This window comes from Epinephelus lanceolatus, chromosome 12 (genome assembly GCF_041903045.1).
Source record: "Epinephelus lanceolatus isolate andai-2023 chromosome 12, ASM4190304v1, whole genome shotgun sequence".
NCBI classification, from domain to species: Eukaryota; Metazoa; Chordata; class Actinopteri; order Perciformes; family Serranidae; genus Epinephelus; species Epinephelus lanceolatus.
In genome coordinates this window covers 7576896-7595800 of record NC_135745.1, presented here as the reverse complement: position 1 = coordinate 7595800, position 18905 = coordinate 7576896, and the positions used below count along the sequence as shown (strand labels likewise).

The 18905-nt window shown below is 38.2% G+C and overlaps 1 protein-coding gene across 8 annotated transcripts in view; it reads left to right on the top strand.

Moving 5' to 3' along the window:
- The first annotated feature begins 17153 nt into the window (after positions 1 to 17153).
- The window catches only part of map4l (microtubule associated protein 4 like), a 145794-nt gene continuing 144042 nt past the window's right edge, over positions 17154 to 18905 (top strand). For all 8 annotated transcript variants that reach the window (XM_078172923.1, XM_033651189.2, XM_078172922.1 and 5 more), the window contains exon 1: positions 17154 to 17303. The gene's annotated coding sequence lies outside the window, so the exon portion shown is untranslated. The remainder of the gene's footprint in view (positions 17304 to 18905) is intronic.

The window sequence follows — 18905 nt, the reverse complement described above, 5'->3', positions numbered from 1 at the left end:
TCACCTGATCTAACAGCTCATTGGTTCAGATGTCGACTCAACAATATGACGTTTTAGATAAACTACTCATTTTTGTTGAATTGTAGAGATTACGATTGTATTTGTCTGATCTGAGGGTTTATTCTGTTAACAGAAAACATGTTGTGTGACTGATGGTGAAAACAAACTGATATATGGGTCTGATCACTTTTTTAATGAATTGACATCATTCCAGACAGGATGTTAGTGTGTCTGTGACTTCCTGTATGGACTGAAGGCTGCTGGAAATTGTCGGGAAACTGTCCGTGTTGTCAGCTACTTTACGAAGTAGTGAGGAATTTGACATGTTTTTTTCCTATACTCCATACAAAGTGATGGTGCAGCATGCTGAATGCCTATTGTAATTTCGGCATGATATTTAAACTATTTAAAAAGGAGATGAGATCAAGTAGTTGGAATCATAATGAAGATGCAAAACCCCCTTCGGCCACAGGGTGGTGCTCTATGTCTATGCTATGTCCACCCTGTAGCGCTCCATGCAGCTGTCCCAGTTACAGCCTTGGTTTTGTTTTTACAGGAGCAACCAGAACCAGATTTTACAGTTTGATCTGTGCTATAAGAGCTAATGTTAAACTTAACAGTAAAAAAAACAATTTTTCTATATAACAGGAGAATTAGATTAAGAATCAATACACTATAGATGGTAACTTTTATTTATTTTATTTCATTTTTTAAAAATAACAAAAAAAAGTTAAAAAAAAAAAAAAAAAGTCATATTTGCTGAAACTGTCACTATACCCTGACAGCACTGCATGAGACAATTCATCTGTGGACAAAAATCAGGTTCCTCTGTCTCCTCCCTTTGCTTCCAATTGCATTTGCAGGAATTCACCACCTGTCGTCAAAAGTAAGCAGTCAGAGCAGAGCAGTCTCAAAAGCAGCTGTCAGTCATGTCAATCACTGCTCATGAGCTGCATCAAACTGTCAAACAAGGCAGCGCTGATCAAATACGAATCAAGATTCTGCATTGCTTATGTCTAGTCTCAAATGTTTTCAGAAACATATTTTAGTGTACTGTTTAGCTGTAGAATAAGAAAGCTTGTGACCTGGCCGCCATGTTAAAAGGAGTCGAGCCAAAATGAGGCATTGCCCGCTGGCAACCTACAGCTGTTAGGACGTAGTGACAGTTTCAGCAAATACAGTAAAAGTTATTTTTGTAGAAGTTACCAACTGTAGGTTTAACCTTTAAGCAGTGACTTGTATTGAATTGTGTAATGTGTGTAATGTAAAAAGAATTCTGTTGTGTAAAAATGTTTGAATATACTGCCAGTTTATGCTGCATCACCGCTTTAGAAAAATCCCAAAACAGCAAAAACAGGTTCAAATGTTGGATGTATGGCTGGAAGCAAAACTACAGTGTAGTCTTCTCCTTCTTCTATTCTTCCCCCTTTCTCACCTCTTCATACTCTCGTGTCCTTTCTGCTTTATTCTAATGACATGTAAAATACTTCTTTATTACCACAAAGTTGTGAAGTGGCAGAATTTTCTTCTTCCTTTTTTTATCATGAAAGGGAAACTTTGGTATTTTTCAACCATGACCCTGTTCTCCCATGTTTCTAGTGACTAATGGAGACAACAGTTGGTCAAATTGGTCCAATATTGAGGTGAAACAGGCTACCTTGCTGATTTCAGCAATGTGGAAAAGACTTGGTTACACACTCTAACAAACAGACCAGATCAGCGGAAGGCATGTCCTTTCCACAGTGTTGTCAAACAGTCATAATAATAATCTGAGCATGTCCAAAGTGGGCTCATCACAACTGATCAAATATCTTCGCTTTGTCTGTGGACTGTCACGCCTACATATGATGCGTTAGGTATCCTCCCGCGTCTGTTGTTAATGTTTTGGGGCATTGTTTCATTTTAGACTTCTTAAATGCATTGTGACAGTTTCTGCTGGTTATATTCATACAGTCTTTTTTTTTTTTTCAAATAAACTTACCACCAGTGTTGGGCAATAACACATTACAGTAATATTACTTTTTCCAGTAACAAGTACTGTAACTGATCAGTAATAAAATTTCAGTAATGTTATTACAGTTACCCCAAAACCAAAAAACTATTTACAATGTTACTTTTGTTATCACATCACTACTGACTTGAATTAATTGCGTAACTTACACAACTTACGCAATTACTTATTTTATGGGGTGTAATGGAAAAGTAATATAACAAGTGGTGTAACAAATTACTGTTGGCAGGGAGTAATATGTAAAGTTAGATTATAACTTTTGAAAAGAGTAATGAGTAAGAGTAATAGATTATATTTTTAGAGTGACGAGGCCAACACTGCTTACAACATTGGTAAAACACTTCGCATTTAAATATATTTCCTTGTGCAAAAGCATATGGTTAGGTTTAGGCAACAAACACACGTGGTTAGGTTTGGATAAAATGATCATGGTTTTGCTTAACATTTATACCTGAAGCAAACACCATGCTCCTGGGTGTTTGGGGTTTGTTGGACCACCACCTACCCTCAGAAAAGAAGAAGAAAGTCTGCACATTTTTTGCTCCCAGTTGAAGTGCAATATAAATTTATTTAGCACATCCCAAAAACAGTGACGTGTTTCGAGCACCGTATGCTCTTTGTCAGACAACTTAGGTGCTGTGAGCAGCCATCTTAAGTAACATTGATCACATGACACAATTAAGATCACACGGCAATCAGCTGCAACAATTGCATGATCCAATCCACCTCACTATCTGTATGAACACATTTTTTTTTTCAAACAAACATATTTTTGATCCAGAATAAATGATCTGATCAGTTACTCCACTATCTGTATGAACACATTACATGAGACAAAACATACCCTCCTACCCTCCCACCCGCCCTATAGGGACTTTCCAGCTCATTATACTATGTTGTTAGCGGCAGCGTTCCAAACTGTCACTGCCCGGTGCGCTTCATAATATTGGTAAAGGTGCCTCTGTGCATCAGTATCTTACGCAGACATCAGCTGACATAACAAGTATTTGACGACTTTGTTTAGTGGCTGCTGCATCAACAAGTGTTGCTGCCCAGTGTATATTACACTACTGCAAAAGGTGCCTTTGTGCATCGGTATCTAACGCCCAGATCACTGACAAAGTGGCAGTACTTGACAAGTTTGGACTGAGAACCAGCTGACCTGCCAGTGACAAAAACAAGCACTCTCAGTGGACATAAATTCACAGTGCACATTTGCCCATAGAGATTACATTGCAGCCTGTTTTGCCGCTACAGCTGCAGCAGTCTCTCTCAATACAGGGCCTATTCAAAAATTGGGACATGGGGTACAGGTTAAAAAAATACCAATGTTTCCTTAAATATGATCAGCTAGTTTTATTGAGACTACAATTAATACATGCATAGTGGATTAAAAAGACTCTACAGTGCTGCCAAAATAACAGAGAGCAGTATGAACCCACAAAAATCAAGTTCTAGTGAATCAATTCAATTCAATTCAATTCAGTTCAATTCAATTCAATTCAATTCAATTCAAATGGCTTTATTGGCATGAGGTAACACTATACATATTGCCAAAGCAAGCGTTTGGAATTCAAAATAATAATAACAATAAAGGAAAACAATATTTACAATAAATTAGTTATAATCTATACTGTTGGTAATACTGTATGTATAATATGTTTAACTATTTTATTTTATCTATTTTATTATTGACTCAATCACCATCATAGTCACATTCAATCAATCTCAGTAATAACAATAATAATAATAACAGTAATAACAAAAAAGAAGAAAACAACAAACAACAAATACGTGTGTCACATGCCTCATTGTGCTGTATATTAAATGTCCCCTCTAATCTCTACAGGGAAGAAATGTAAAGAGCATCCAAAGCTGACATGACCTTTTGTTCTTTTACAAACAGACAGTCACATGGCCAGCGTAGAGCTTAAGTGCCTTTCCTTCATGCATTGCATTGCAATGTCAGCTCTCAGATACAGTGCAGCTATACTAAGGCATTATGTTTTATGTTGAAGACCAACAATATTACTACACCACTAACTCCACCCTCCATCACCACAGCATCACTCTCTCTGCCTGCCTCACCCTTCCTCACCCATGCCTTGCTGTCATCATTTCCCCAACCCCCTACGCTTCTAACCCAGACACCCCCTGTGCAGCCTCGCCCCAAATCCCCCTACAACCTTAAAACTCTCTCTTCCAAATCTCCTTTCTCCCAGCAGTCACCCTCCCCACCCCCAAACCCTTCAGTGCTGCCAATCACTAAAAAAACCAACCTTCACCATTAGATATTCTTCTTCATGAAAGCTGTTAACACTGTCACATAAAATTTCATTAAAATTATTTATGATTTTGGTGAGTGACTGATAGAGATGTGTAATTGTGTTTGTTTGCTGTTACTTGCTTACATATAGTCATTGTGAACAAGTGTAAGGATGTGTGTTTTAATGTGAGTGAGTTAGGAACCAGTGTTAACATGGCATATCCAGTGTATCAGTGTGCCAATCTCTCAGCTAAGCCTCAGCTCTGCAGGGGTTCACTCCTTATTTAGGTCATCAGATGGTTAAAGAGTTAAACTCGTCTGGACCAGCCCAGACTGAAAAAGAATGATTTCAACTCTAACCACTGGTCTGCGTGGCCTAAATCCTATGCTCACATACAGAGGTGGTGTCCATCATTACCATACTGTTTTAATGCCTCTGCGCCAGAGACAGCTGTAGCTTCAGCTGCAGCTGAAGCATTATGCTTTTGTGTGGTCTGTCTGTCCGTTCCATTCTAATGAACTGATATCTCAGGAATGCCATGTATAGATTACTGAATGAGCCTTTCAGGCAGGCACAGACTCAGGGGCTGAAAGTGTCAGAGGCTGTCCTCACTTTCACTCTCAAAATGTCACTAAAATTAACATGTACCGACTAGAAAGAGACTCAAAAAGACAACAAAGAGAAACAAGAAAAAACAAGGAAGAGATGCAAAGGAACTGCAAAGAGACACATAAAAACTACCAAAGGGGCAAAACAACCATAAAGAGACGCAAAATTACCAAATATAAACAAAATGACAACAAAGAGACACAAAAAGACAAATTGAAGACCTCAGAGACATACATCTTACAAAGAAACACAAAACAACCACAAGGAGACACAAAACCACAAAAAGATGCATAAGGACTACTGACAGATGCAAAACACCAAAACCAACATAAAAGTCTGTGTGTCTTCCTCCTGTGAAGAAGAGTTGGTTGAGCCTTTTGCATATGTACCCAGGGGCCCACTGTCTCATAATCTGTCTGTGGGAACACCTGGAGGAGATTTCTTCAAATGTGGCACAAACATCCTCTTGGACTTAAGGATGAACTGAAAATTTGCTGATCAAAGGTCTGGGTCACTGTGACCTCACATAACATGTTTTTGGCTATAACTTAAGAATTTGTACTTTAATTATGACAAAGATTCACACAAATATTTAATAGAATAAAATGATGAAGTGATGACATTTTACATCCAAAAGGTCAAAGGTCAACTTCAGTATGGCATCGTATTGTTCTGTAAAAACATTTGTCTGGCAATACTCAATGTCATAACTCAGGAAACGAAGGTGACACATTTGGTCAGATATTGAATTGGTGACACTAATTTTGGGTGCCCACCTTGAAACTGTGCCAATTATAGAGAACAACACGCCTGTGACACCGTCATGTCAGCAGCATTACACAGCTGGTATTTATGTCAGAATCGTCATGGAATCTGTGAGGGTAAACACAAGATAGCAACCTGCAGGTGCAGTTTTCAGTGTAATATTTCATTATTTATTTCATTATCTAATTTTCATTTCCATCTTTATTTTCATGTTTTTATATTTTGCTGCTTTTTTCTATTCTTAAGGTGCTCTATATGACATTCAGAACATGAATGTAGCAGCAAACAACAATTTGCCATGTAAGATAAGTGAGGTAATGGCGTCTTGAGTGTGAGTTCCTGTGTGTGAATCCCACTGGCTAACTAATCACTACTGCTCTACACCGCACTTAGACAGCCGTTATTCTTGATAACACCATCCTGACCGACGGTGGTGGGACGGCGTCATCACGACAGCATAGCACCCACCCTCAGGTTTCCCCCGATGTTAACAGTGTTAGCTCTGTCAGCACTGTTGCTGTTGTTAGCACTGTTCCCGCTGTTAGCACCATCAGCTACTAGCTAACCAGCTGAGCTACCTCCATATTGAAAGCTGTATGCAGTCCTGGCCCAGACTCTGAATCATAAACATTCTCTGAATGTTGTACACAGCTCTTTCAATTTTTAATTGTCTTTCATCTTTTTCATTGTTTTAAAGATCAGTTACTGTTTACACTAGATTTGTCTTTTTATTAGATTTTTTTTTATCATCTGTAAGGCACTGGCATGAATTCTATTAACTTATATGAAAGGGTTATACACATGAAGTTTCACTGATTGAATCACTGACCCTGTTATAAGGACAATAAAATTGAAACCCAAGCAGTAAAACAGTGTAAAATAATGTCATGACTTGTCATTCACTATTTTCTTCTTATTTATGTTTGCACAAAGCTGCAACATGATTTCAGCCTGAGTAGCACTGTTGCATCACTACAAGAAGGTCTGATTCCTGATCCTATCCAAGCAGAGTTTGCATTTTCATCTTCTTTGTGCTTGGTTCTCTACTGGGCTCAAACAGTCCTAAAAATAAATGCTCTTTACACAGCCAGGTGCAGTGTAGGATGTAAACACTGCCCCCTCTTGATTTAACCTGAGTTGAAGTTGTATTGTAATGCACTGCACAAAGAATAACATTTATTCCCAAAATGTTTTTAAGGATTTATACATAATATTCTGGTGTGAACAGAGTAACTGATAGAATAGCACTGATTGTAAAGTCTGGACATTTGTCACTGAGCACTGTTGGGCAGTAACCAGTTACATGTAATTAATTACAAAATAAATGTGTTTGTAATTAGTTACAGTTACTGAGAAAAAAATTTACAGTTACTAATCAAAATGTTGGTGATTACAGATGGGTTACATTCAAATATAATCATTTAATAAAATGCTTTAAGTAGGTTCTTTCTGCAGCTTTGCATCTTATCACCATGCAGGAATAAAATATAATAAGTTATAATAATTTAAATACATACATTACTAATGAAAATGTTTAACAGGGTATCTAGTAATCTGTAACATATTACATATCAAAAGTAACCTTCCTAACACGGTCACTAAGGTATGGTGAACAGCAAAGACTTTCTGTACCTGACAGCTCAGCCTGTTCACCCTCCCAACTTGTCAAATAACATCGCTTTGTCAATAATGTTAGTGTCAGATACCGATGTACAAGAGCACCTTTCACAGCAGTACAATACCCACCGGCTGGCGGCTATTTTGGACACCGCCGGGCACAGCCGATCTCAACAAACATTTCTGCTTCATCAGTGGATAGCAGCATCAGATGATACACACATCTGAGCAAGCACATTAATAAACCTCAGCCCAACAGAGCTGGCCCATTCCCATGGGTCTGGGGGCCAGCTCTGCAAGGGGGTATTTGCAATGGGCCACTGCCCTCCCTGGGGTCTGGGTGTGGCCCTGAGCAGTAAAACATATTAGTGCACACGACAAAACCAGCAAGCCCAGCCCAACCAACCTCTGCCTGAGCCCTAGTACCCCCACAGGACCTCAGACTACAGGTGCCAACTCCACTGACTCTTATCCTTTATTTCTTTATTAATTCTTTATATTTTTAAATAGTATTATTATCATATGATAACAATAATAATTTTTTTTTACCATATTCATTATTATGTATATTTACTATTATATAATACCCCCATCATTATTAATATCATGTATTTTCGTCTTAGTGTTATTTGCTCAACCCTTCTCAACCACAGACATGCATGCACTCAAACACATGCACACAATAACCACCCACAGTGTAATAAAACAACCGGTGTGCATATCAATAATAGTAAGAATCCTGTTATACATTGCTATCTTTTGCTTTTGCTCCCAGATGTGTGCATTGTCTGTCACCACTTTTTTTTTGTACTGCACTGATAAATAGCTAAATAACTAAATAACTAAAAAATAATGAAAGACAGAAAGCGTGGAAAAGTCTGTATAAGTTGGAGGGGAACGGAGGCGGATGGATGAAACAAACACCGTACTCTCACCCAGGAGCCCACTGCTAGTATGTGTAGCATACTACTACTACTACAGTAGTAACGTATGTCATACAATGAATGTCATACTACCAACATTACTTTAGTAAGAGCTGGACTTATTTTAAACCAAACCATGATGTTTTTTCTGAACCTAACCACGTAGTTTTGTTGCCTGATTGCAGGAAATAAACATGAGGTGTTTTACCTATGTAGTATGTTTACTTTGAAAAAGACTGTATGCATGTAGTGAGCAGAAACTTTTTCCTGTAAGAAACAGAAACGTATTTTGAAAAGATACAATGCATGTAAGAAGAGTTAATTGAGATGCTATCCTTAGACATCCAAAAAGCGACGCAGGAGGCTATTGAGCACATGATAGTTTGACGTATAGATCCACTGACAGTATTTGATGCATTGGGATGACAACAGGTTGGACATCCTGTCTTGAAGCTGAGTTCCTTTAATTGTGACGGCATTATTATATTAGTGGTCTTATGAGTAACCACGAACTAGACACATGAAGCAAATATTTGCCGAGAGTTTCCACTGACGATGTGAAGAGAATATTGAACAGTATGAGAGTTTGTTATCTGCCTATGCATGTATTGTATAGAGCAAAGAGACAAAGTGATGATCATGGTCCCCAGAGGATGCATCCTCTTGACTTTGGTGATTGCACTGGCTTTTCCCCAGAGTTTTATGGTTTTGAGTGAAATATCTGAACAGCTATTGGATGGATTGTCATAAAATTTGGTGCAAACATTCATGTTTCCCTCAAAGTGAATTGCAACAACCCAAAATGCAACCACTAACAGTCTGGTCAGAGACTTGGGTGTATTATGTTTGTAGTGCGTACATAATTTTACCTATGTATGCTAACCTGTGCAATAACACCTGCACACACACGTCTGTGTGTGCAAAATATGTGCAATAGGGCAACGTGCAATACTATCTCTGGAGAGGTATTTAGTGATAAGAGGAATGGGAAAGAGTGAGAAAGAGGAATGATAGAGCAAAAGAGGAGTGAAAAAAGGAGAAAGGATAGATGCTGTGACAGACTGAGTTTGGGTGAGACAGGAGCAAAGATGCTGATGATAGAAAGAGAGAGAGAGAGATTGCAGGCAGCCAGGATATTACATAACACTCTATCAGACCAGGAGAGAAGAAGGGAGGGAAGGAGGGAACAGAAGGAGGATAAATGGAGATGAGGACAGGCAGTGACGCAGTCTGTGAATGAAGAGAAGCCACCCTGACTCCTCCGCTGCATGAACCTGATGAAGATGACGGACTCACTGCCACACCTTCTGGGTTGAGTCATCGAGAGCTGCTGCTGCTGCTGCAGAGGTCTAGAAGAAGAACTCAGACACAACTCAGTTTACAGAACAAGTGTTTACAACAGACCTCAGTTCACTTTCAGTTCATCACTCCAGGAGGTTGATTTGATTTTTGCTGAGTCTTTATTTTACCTGAAAGTCGCCTGAGATTTCATCGAAAAAGACCTCAGAACTTCAGCAAACAATCAATACTTTATTATAAGAAATAATATTCAATGTTTCTGAACACTAAAATTGATATTTGGCTGGTCAAAGCTTCATCAAAATAGATGAAGGAAAACTGTATTAAAGGAATACTTCATCCCCCAAATGACCATTTGTATATCCCTTGCTCATCCCATGTCAAGTTAATTTTGAGAACAGTTTCGTTTTTCTTGCATGCCTCCACGGTGAACGCAGCATCCAAAAACACATAGAATTTTTTATGAATTGAAGTCATAGGGGTCCAGGTTAAACACAGCAGGACTATATTAAAACAACAGTTTACAAACTTTCACACAGCTCATGCAGTATAATCCAAGTCTCATTTAGCCAGTTGTATGCTCAGTACTTCCCAAAAAGACAACCCTTTCTGTTGGGGAATTGAGTAAAGTGAAAGTGAAACTTTTTCTATGCTTTCTTCAGAGCTGGACTCGATCGACAAAAACAGTAATTTTACCTTGCTGAACACTGGAGTTGCTGGTTTAGCACTGCTTCGATCAGTTTGTTTGTGGAAAATAACCTGATTTCACTAATGCTTCATCAAAAGCTTCAAAATGTTGAAAAAAATAAAAATTGTTTAAAAACTAATATTATTTTGTTATTGTATAAATGATTGAAATTGGATGGAGTAAAATAGATAGTACCAAAATATGATGTTGCAGCAGCAAAACAAACAGGAGTAAATGATATTTAAAAGCATAATCATATTAATTTTAGAAAAAATATTAAAATAATAAAAACAAGACACAATCAGTTGAGAAATTATTTGGTGTTGTACCAGTCAATACCTAATTTTCTTCAACTTTTACAGAAGCTTACTTGGTGTTTCTTGTTTTTAATTTAGTCTGCCTCACTAAATATCTGTTGCACTATATTTGTATGACTGTTACTATTGTTATTTTCAGATAGATGCTGAATTTTTGTATTACAATCATCCAGTTCAGTCCAGTTGTGCAATCTGACAAGTTGCTGAAGATATTGGTAAAGAGAGGACAGATTACATCACCCATGACTCAGGTAAGAATGTATTCTGAAATCACAAAATTGTTACATTGTTGTACACATTGCTAACATATGAGTTTGAAATAAGGATTCTACCCAAATAAACTTTTCTGCTGCTCTGTCTTAACCAGGATGCTAATGTTGATTTAAGATGGGAAGCACGTAAACACAAATTTATTAAGGTTTATTACTTTTCGGTTTTTATGTTTCAATTTTTTTAAAGAAGCTTTAAAAACATCCACAATTATGGAAACCACATAGAACAAAGCAAACCACTACTCAAAGGTCAATATGGTAATAATCTTGGATTTTCAAAACTGTAATCTCAAAATGGAATCGTTCTGGCAATAATATCTGAGTCAAATTAAACTTCAAATCATTTATCTTTTTATATGACTTGAGATTGTAATGTGACTAGCCAAATCTTTATTACCAAGGCAACTGGGTAAATCCAATTTGAACGTGAGACATCAGGGATCAAATGCCTTATAAGACAGTTTAGTGCATTATTACAGCACGTACACACTGGCTGTGAATGTCCTCACTCTGTGGAACAATGCATTATAAATACTACTGAACTGTCAATACAATATGAGGCTTCAGTAGTCTGAGTTAAACAAAGTCGTGGGTATCTTCATCCTTTTTATTTGATCTCATATTGTTTTATTCTGTGAATTTGCATTCTACAGGTCACAGATCATGAAGCTCTCATCCAGGGATCAGTGGAGGGAATGCATGTCATCAAAGAGCAGTATGCCAGTGTATAGACAAGAGGACATCGAGAATGTCCTTAAAGAGCAAGATGAGGTTGAAAGATATGGATGACTGCATTTGCAGCTGTCATTTATTTTGAACCTAAATCACCCTCCTGAACCCAAGTACCTTTAAGGGCCTGTGTCCACATAGCGTTTTTTTTTTTGTTTGTTTGTTTGTTTGTTTTTTTCCAGAACTGGCATTGTTTTTTTTTTTTCTTTTCAATTGTTCCCAATGCAGTGGCATGTGGTCAGAGAAAAAAGCACCACACCCAGCATCTTTTTTGAGAGCACTGTACCTTTGTGGTGTGGCTGCTCCAAGCACTTCAACATGAAATCTCTGAACTTCTTAAAAAAGTGCTGGTGATGTCACTCCTACTCCTTTAGCTAGACTACTGTCACAACAAAGACTGAAAAGCCCATTTGTGGGAGCAGATCGTAGCATCTTTTTGAGAGCTTTGCACCTATTTTGTTCTGGTTGAAAATCTTTTTGTTTCAGTTGACAATCTCTGAACTCTTCAGAAAGGCACTGGTGATGCCACTACCGCTGCTTTAACCAGGCTACTGTCACAACAAAGACATAAAATCCCATTTGTTGGAGCAGATTGGTCGGTGGACACTGGATGTTGCTGGTGGGTGTTGTGCTTTTGTCAATGTACCGTTGTTAGCTAACTGTGTAATCAACCTGCTGTTAGTGTTAAGTTAGCTTCCTAGCTAACATCAATGTCAAGATATTGTTGACATAGAAACAAAACCCACGCGTAGCTAGAAAACAACACAATCTCAAAGACTATCAGTGTGCCTCTGATAATTTGTAATGGTAGAGTGGATGTGATGCAGTTTTCAGTGTCCATCATCTTGGATTATGGACAATATTGCTCCCTCCAATGTACTCACTGTGGGTACTATATGTTATGCATTCTAGGCTTTGGACCTGCACTTCAGTTCATCTCACTTGGACTGTCATTTGCATGTCACCTTCCCTCTGCTTTTTAAGTTTTTTTCCCTTTTTGACATGCAATGTTCCTCTTAGGTTCTAACTTAACTTTGGTGGATGTTCATTTTACTCTCCTGATACTGTCCTGCTTTTAGCACATTTTATAATGTGTCTCCTCTTGCATCTAAAGTGATTTTGATAAAATTGCAGAATTTGTATTTAGGGCTCTCACAAAGAGAGACATTTAGCAATCCAGTGACATGATAAGATGATAGGGAGTAAGTCAGAACTTGTATTAGCACCATTATATCAATCTATTGAATCGGTCATCCATCCTTTGTTTACTAAAGGAGGGGAAATCCCAAAACTTATCTGAACTGTGCTGAATGAATTTGGAGTCCAATGTAAATATTGTACAGTATTCCTTCACCATTTTTTTGTGTATAATTTGTGCTTATGTCTATAACATAACATAATACATTTGAATAATATTAGGATAAATAAATAAAGTTGGAGTTACAGCTAAAAATCAGGTACCCTGGACATTATTAAATGACTTTAACATTACACAATATATCGGTGTTATTGTATGTAAACATTAAAGTCAAGTAAATTCCAAGGCCATTTTTTTCAGTGCTGGGCTATTTTGTGCTCTTAGCTTATGTTACTTTTTTGGACAATGCACAGTTGTGTCTTCTTTTGTTTCTTCTTTTGCATAGTATGTTTTCTTATTGTGCATATAAACCTTTCTCAAAGCCTTCTCATTTGTTCGTTAACATTTCGTGGTGCAAAATATTTTTCAGAACTTTTTTTGTGTGCAAATTATGCCTTTTAAAGGTGATGGGGACAAAATCAGTCATTTCAAAAAGTGGTGGGGACATGTCCCCAGTATCCCTTGTGTAAATGACAGTTACTGTATTTTACAACCTGATCATCAGAATGTGATATTAAGCTACTACAATCTGAGTGAGTTATAATGCACAGTTGGAAAATTATATTATCAGATTTTATTCTGTCAATTTAATTTAACTTGGAACACATCAGTGAAATACTGGGCACCTGATTAAATAAAGGTTATATGTTTTGCATTGTTTTGCAAGCATTTTGTTTCATTTTTAAAAGTTTCATAAGCCAGGGGAATCAATAGTTGCTGACAAATCCTGGCTAAGAATGAAATCCTGACAAATCCTGAAAGAGTGAACAGGTGAAATGTTGAAATCACCACTACCCAAATAAGATTGGAGTTATTTTTTACTGTAGGGATGGACTTTTATGATTAAAAACAAAGAAACAATCACGTGCTACATGGAGAAGATGGATGAGAAGCTGGATGTACTGTATGTGAATAAACAGACATTTGTCATTTTGCTGTGTTTGTTCATAGTGAGTTTGTGCTTGTGTACTGTAGACTGTATGTGATGATTGAGAGATTACAAACAAACCCACCAAATCAAATGGGAGTCATAATCCCAGATAATCCTATAGAAACCTCTGCTTTACCAACAGCCAGTCAGTCATCTGGCTAGCTAGCTGCTAGCAGCCTGCAACTCTGACAGTCATACAGTCAGTCAGTCAACAAACCAGCTGGACTGCCACTCACTTTGTTCCTTTAATACACGCTAGGTACAGCCGTTTGTAATTATGAGTTTTAATAAAAAGATGCATCCACAGAATGTCTTAAGCTTGTTTGTGTTGTGTACATTGTTTGTCTTTTGGTGTTCTGTATGTATTTTATAGCTGGACTCATGGCTTTCCCTCCCTACCATATGCATTCATTATATGATCACAGAAGAAGCCACTGCATGTGTAGACTAAACTTGTTCCCCTGTAGTACTTGGTCAGCATACAACTTTTTCTGCATCTCATCCCAGATGCAAAACTGTCTAATTTCAGTCATGTCTTTTGAATAATTGCCCTTTAAAAAAGAAAAACATCAAGACAAAATTCCATATGCCAATAGTCATGATTTTTGATCGTGCCGTTGATTAGTCCACAATGTGCCACACAACAGACGGAGCTGCCCAAATAAAAATGTACCAGATGTTACTGCAAAAACAACAGCTCAGAGCAAGGTAACAAATCTTTGGAAAAGCATTTTAGCTTGCTATGTGTGAAGTAGTTGAATTTTAATTTGGTGGCAGAACCCTGAAGTCACGCTATGAATGACATATTGCTGCATGCCTTGGATCATTCTCTATTCTAAACATAGCACCTACTATCCTCAGAACTTTTCACTTCATCAAGCTTTTTGCACTTCTTTTATGCTACTGTTGCTACTTTAGGGTCAGTTCTTGCCTGATGCAATTCACCTTACCTATATTTAAAGATATTCACCCTGCAAGTGACCATGTGTATACTAATGACTCACCCCATGTAACGTTGAATTCAGGAAAAAACAATGTTTTTGTTGCATGCTTCTGGTGACCAAAGAATCCAAAAACTGAGAGAATTCTTGATGAATGGAAGTCATGAGGGTCCACGTTTAACAAATATATCAAAAACATCAGCTTACAAACTCTTACACAACTCATGCAGTATAATCTATTAAGGCTCATTTATCCAGTTGTATGCTCAGTGCTCTCCAAACAAACTGTCATTTTCAACAGGGAACTGAACTAAAAGTGAAACTTTGTCTATGCTTTCTTCAAAGACAGACTCCATTGGTAATAACTATAATTTTGCCTTGCTTAACATGGAAGCTTCTGGTCTACCACATTATTTGGAGAGCACTGAGCAACTCTGACTATGTTGAAGTCAAATCATATTCAACTGCAGATAATGTCTTCTTTTACAGTTTACATATTTGCATATGTGCTTGTTGTTTATATTATACATCACATTTATTTGGCCATACATATCACATGTTCTGTCTGTACTTTACATATCATAATTATATGAATGGCACACCATAGCGGCATTAATTTTGATATACAGCAATTAGAACCCCTCTTAAATGACATTTTAAAGTTAGATGCTAAATTTTATTTCACTGGACTGTTTCATACTTTGAGCAATGAAAATAAAGTTAAATCTGATCTGGTCTGTCAAAATAAGTCCACTTAGAACACTTTTGTTTTAGTATATGTTATAGAATGGGAGACTTGAGCAGTGCACAGCTGCTTCTATAAAGTTTCTCGCATCCAAAGACAGTCCTAAATGGTGTTCTGGGCCCTGCCACACCAAGCTGAAGATCGGCTGTTTGTCAGTGTCAGGCCATCGGTGAGCGTCAGTCTCTTCCGTTTTTGCACTTTGTCACACACCATTGGCACCAGTCGGCCATTGTTGGCTTTTTTGCAGTACTGGGCATTGTCACCACTAGTTCTCTGATGTCAGTTTGGTGTGTCTGGGCCTTCAGACATTCTGAAAGGGATACTACCATATCACCTCAGCAATAACATAATCCACAGCACAGGTAGACCTTTCCTCAAAATATTACAACTTCATTCTCAATTCTTGAACACAGAACAGAACACAGATTTGTGGAATATGATTTGAATGTGCACAAAGTTTTAAAGATATTTTTGGGGCATTTTTAAGCCTTTAATGTATAGGACAGACAAGCGTGAAGGGGGGAGAGAGAGAGAGAGGGAGTGACATGCAACAAAGGTCCTCAGGCTGGAGTTGAACCCGGACCGCTGCGGCAACAGCCTTGTACATGGGGTGTCTGCTCTACCACTAATCCACTGACGCCCCACAAAGTTTTAAATATGGTTAAAGATTGCTGAAACATGCGATCTATTGGGGTCAAGGTTTTTTTTTATCAAATCAAAGTAATTCATTTATCAGTCATGCAAACACCACCCAGCTGGCCACCATTGTCATTAGAAGTTGATATTCAGTTGAATTTAGGTTGGGATGTTGGCTGACCAAAATTCAGTTTCAGGATAATGTCTACTGCTGACGTCAATCTGACATAGAATTCTGACAACAGATGACACTGATATTTTGTTGGTTTTAAGTTGTGCTGTTAGGGAACCAAAATCCAACATCTTCCAAATGTCTCATGGCAACATCATCTTGATGTAGAATAATGACATTAAGTCATACAGTATGGCATGGAGAACAAAACCCAGCATCTGGAAAACATCAAAATATTAACGTCCACACAATATAAAATTCAAACGTCATTAGACATTTATTTTCAACTTGATTTTCATTCCAATCAAAATATGACATCTGTTCATCCTAAAAGTCCAACATCTCTCTGAAGTCATATTGACACCCAATGCTTGCTGGCATGCACATTAAAGAGGGTACTTTCCCAAACAAAGACACAAAACAAGATGGAAGAGTAAATCATGCCTACAGCTGTGTTGTCTCAGTAGGTATAACATTAAATGAGAAAAAGTGATCTTCTGAGGAGTAAATATTTGAAAGCAACACAGAATACCTAAGAGCTGCATTATATTCCATTAGGCCTATAGGCCTATTTTTTTTATATATATATATATATATATATATATATATATATATATATATATATATATATATTCGAATTGTCAAGTGGTGCCTGATTCTTTGTGTTTTTCGTTACGTAAATGAAGACATTTTCAACACAAACTGATACAGAGCCACTCCGCGCCCTAAAACCCCCGCAAAGAAGGGGAAAAAAAGTAAAATCTTGATGTTTACAGCAGCACTTGAAGGCAGCAGCAGCCTGATGCCTGCAGATTCAGATGAAAAGGCTCTTTTTTGGCTCCGGGCTCCTGATTGGCTAAGCCGCTTGGGAAAGGGGCGGGGCTTGTCTCTGAGTCCTGGCACCAGTCTGCTCTGCAAGCAGCGAAAGGTGGAGAGATTTTCACCTTCACACACTCTAACTGTCACACATATACACACACATATACACACGCGCTCTGCGAGAGAAACGGCACACATCGAAACGGTGAGTAGAGTTGCCCGTTTTACAATTCCTGTAAACACATATATGATGTGTCATCGCGTGTTTATCGTTGTTTACTGTAGCCTCGCGCTGCGCCATCCTCTCGTGCATTACTATGTGAATGATGAAATTCATGTCATATTTATAGGTCTCATATTTAGGTCTCGCGCTGCAGTGGCCTATATTTAGCTTATCATATGGCGGACAGGCAATTTGACATAGTGGTGCACGGTGATTCCCTTCACAATGGCTGAGGATAGTGGGCGTGTGAGGGGGGATCTCTGTGTCTCATGCAGAGGTCCGTGGATTCGTGTCTCTTTGTTATGGTGGTGCCGCAGTCGGGATGGTACACCCCTCCTGCTGAAAAATCACCAGGCTATAGTACTCCCAAGATATTCCTATAATATCCCCACATGAGCTCATAGTGCCCCTCAGTAATCATTAATGAGTGTTTAGTGGCCTCATTGCATCTGTGCTATTTTAGACTGTGCCTCTTTAAGATGAATAGTCCTATATGGGACTACAGTAACCTATAGTCTATGATTTTTGCTGGTATTAGTCTCTATAGTATTTACTACAGGGGTATAGTTTTCTCAAAGGCAGCAGGTGCACCGCCAAAACAGTCAAGGCCATGTTATATAAAGGCTTTTTTCTGATGTTACAGAGCCCATACACCCGTTTTAGGAAGAGTCTGTGATGTTCTATAGGGACTAAGCCTGTCGTTATACAATAATACCCCCCTCCCCATTCTACACACACATTCACAGCTACACACACTGCATCCTCTGTCTCTGTGTGGATTAGTACACATTGTTCTATCTGTTCTCATGTCTTTCTCTCTCTGGATGTTTCTCATGTTGGTCTTCAGTCTGTTTCACACTTGGAATTTAATGTGCAGTGTTTGAGGATAATAAATGCATCGTAAAGTCATTAATAAATGGGCGACCACAGCACAGACACGCTGTGGGAATACTATTGTAGTAGGAGGATCTTAATTCTCCCCTTAAATTTGTTAATGTTCTTTAACTGCTTGGTGCAGCACTTGACTAAGGCTACATGATGTTCAAACCCAAGATACATGGCTGCACCATTACATAAAATGGACACATTCAAGAGGCCTGTGTTTCATCAGTGTCCCATTTTCACTGCATGGTTCAGCTCGACTTGACTAAATTCACTTTTAGTACCCATAGATGTATAGAGAGTTGCATACAGCGTCAGAGGCAGAGCCCTTTTCTTTCTGATGAAAGTTGTTTAGTAGTGCATGAAGCCAAAAAAGTTATACTTCCATGTGTGCAATTACCTAGATCCTCCACTCTGCTTCCGCATCGTTGGGTCAATACAGTAGGTGCACCAGAGACTTCTGCCAGCCAAGTGGCTAACTTCCTCTTTAGCCCTCCGCTAACATTAATGGGGATAAAAGGATCTAATTGTGCAGCTCTTCTAGTTCTTCTAAATGTTATCGGACTGAAATGATCAAATCTAGATGTTGAAATGAGTCATTTTATGGGGGTTGTGACTCAAAAATATATATTCACTGATTTACAGACATTTACAATCTAAGTCTAAGGGAGAAAGTCTTTTTAGCACTGTTCCTGGGGTGTG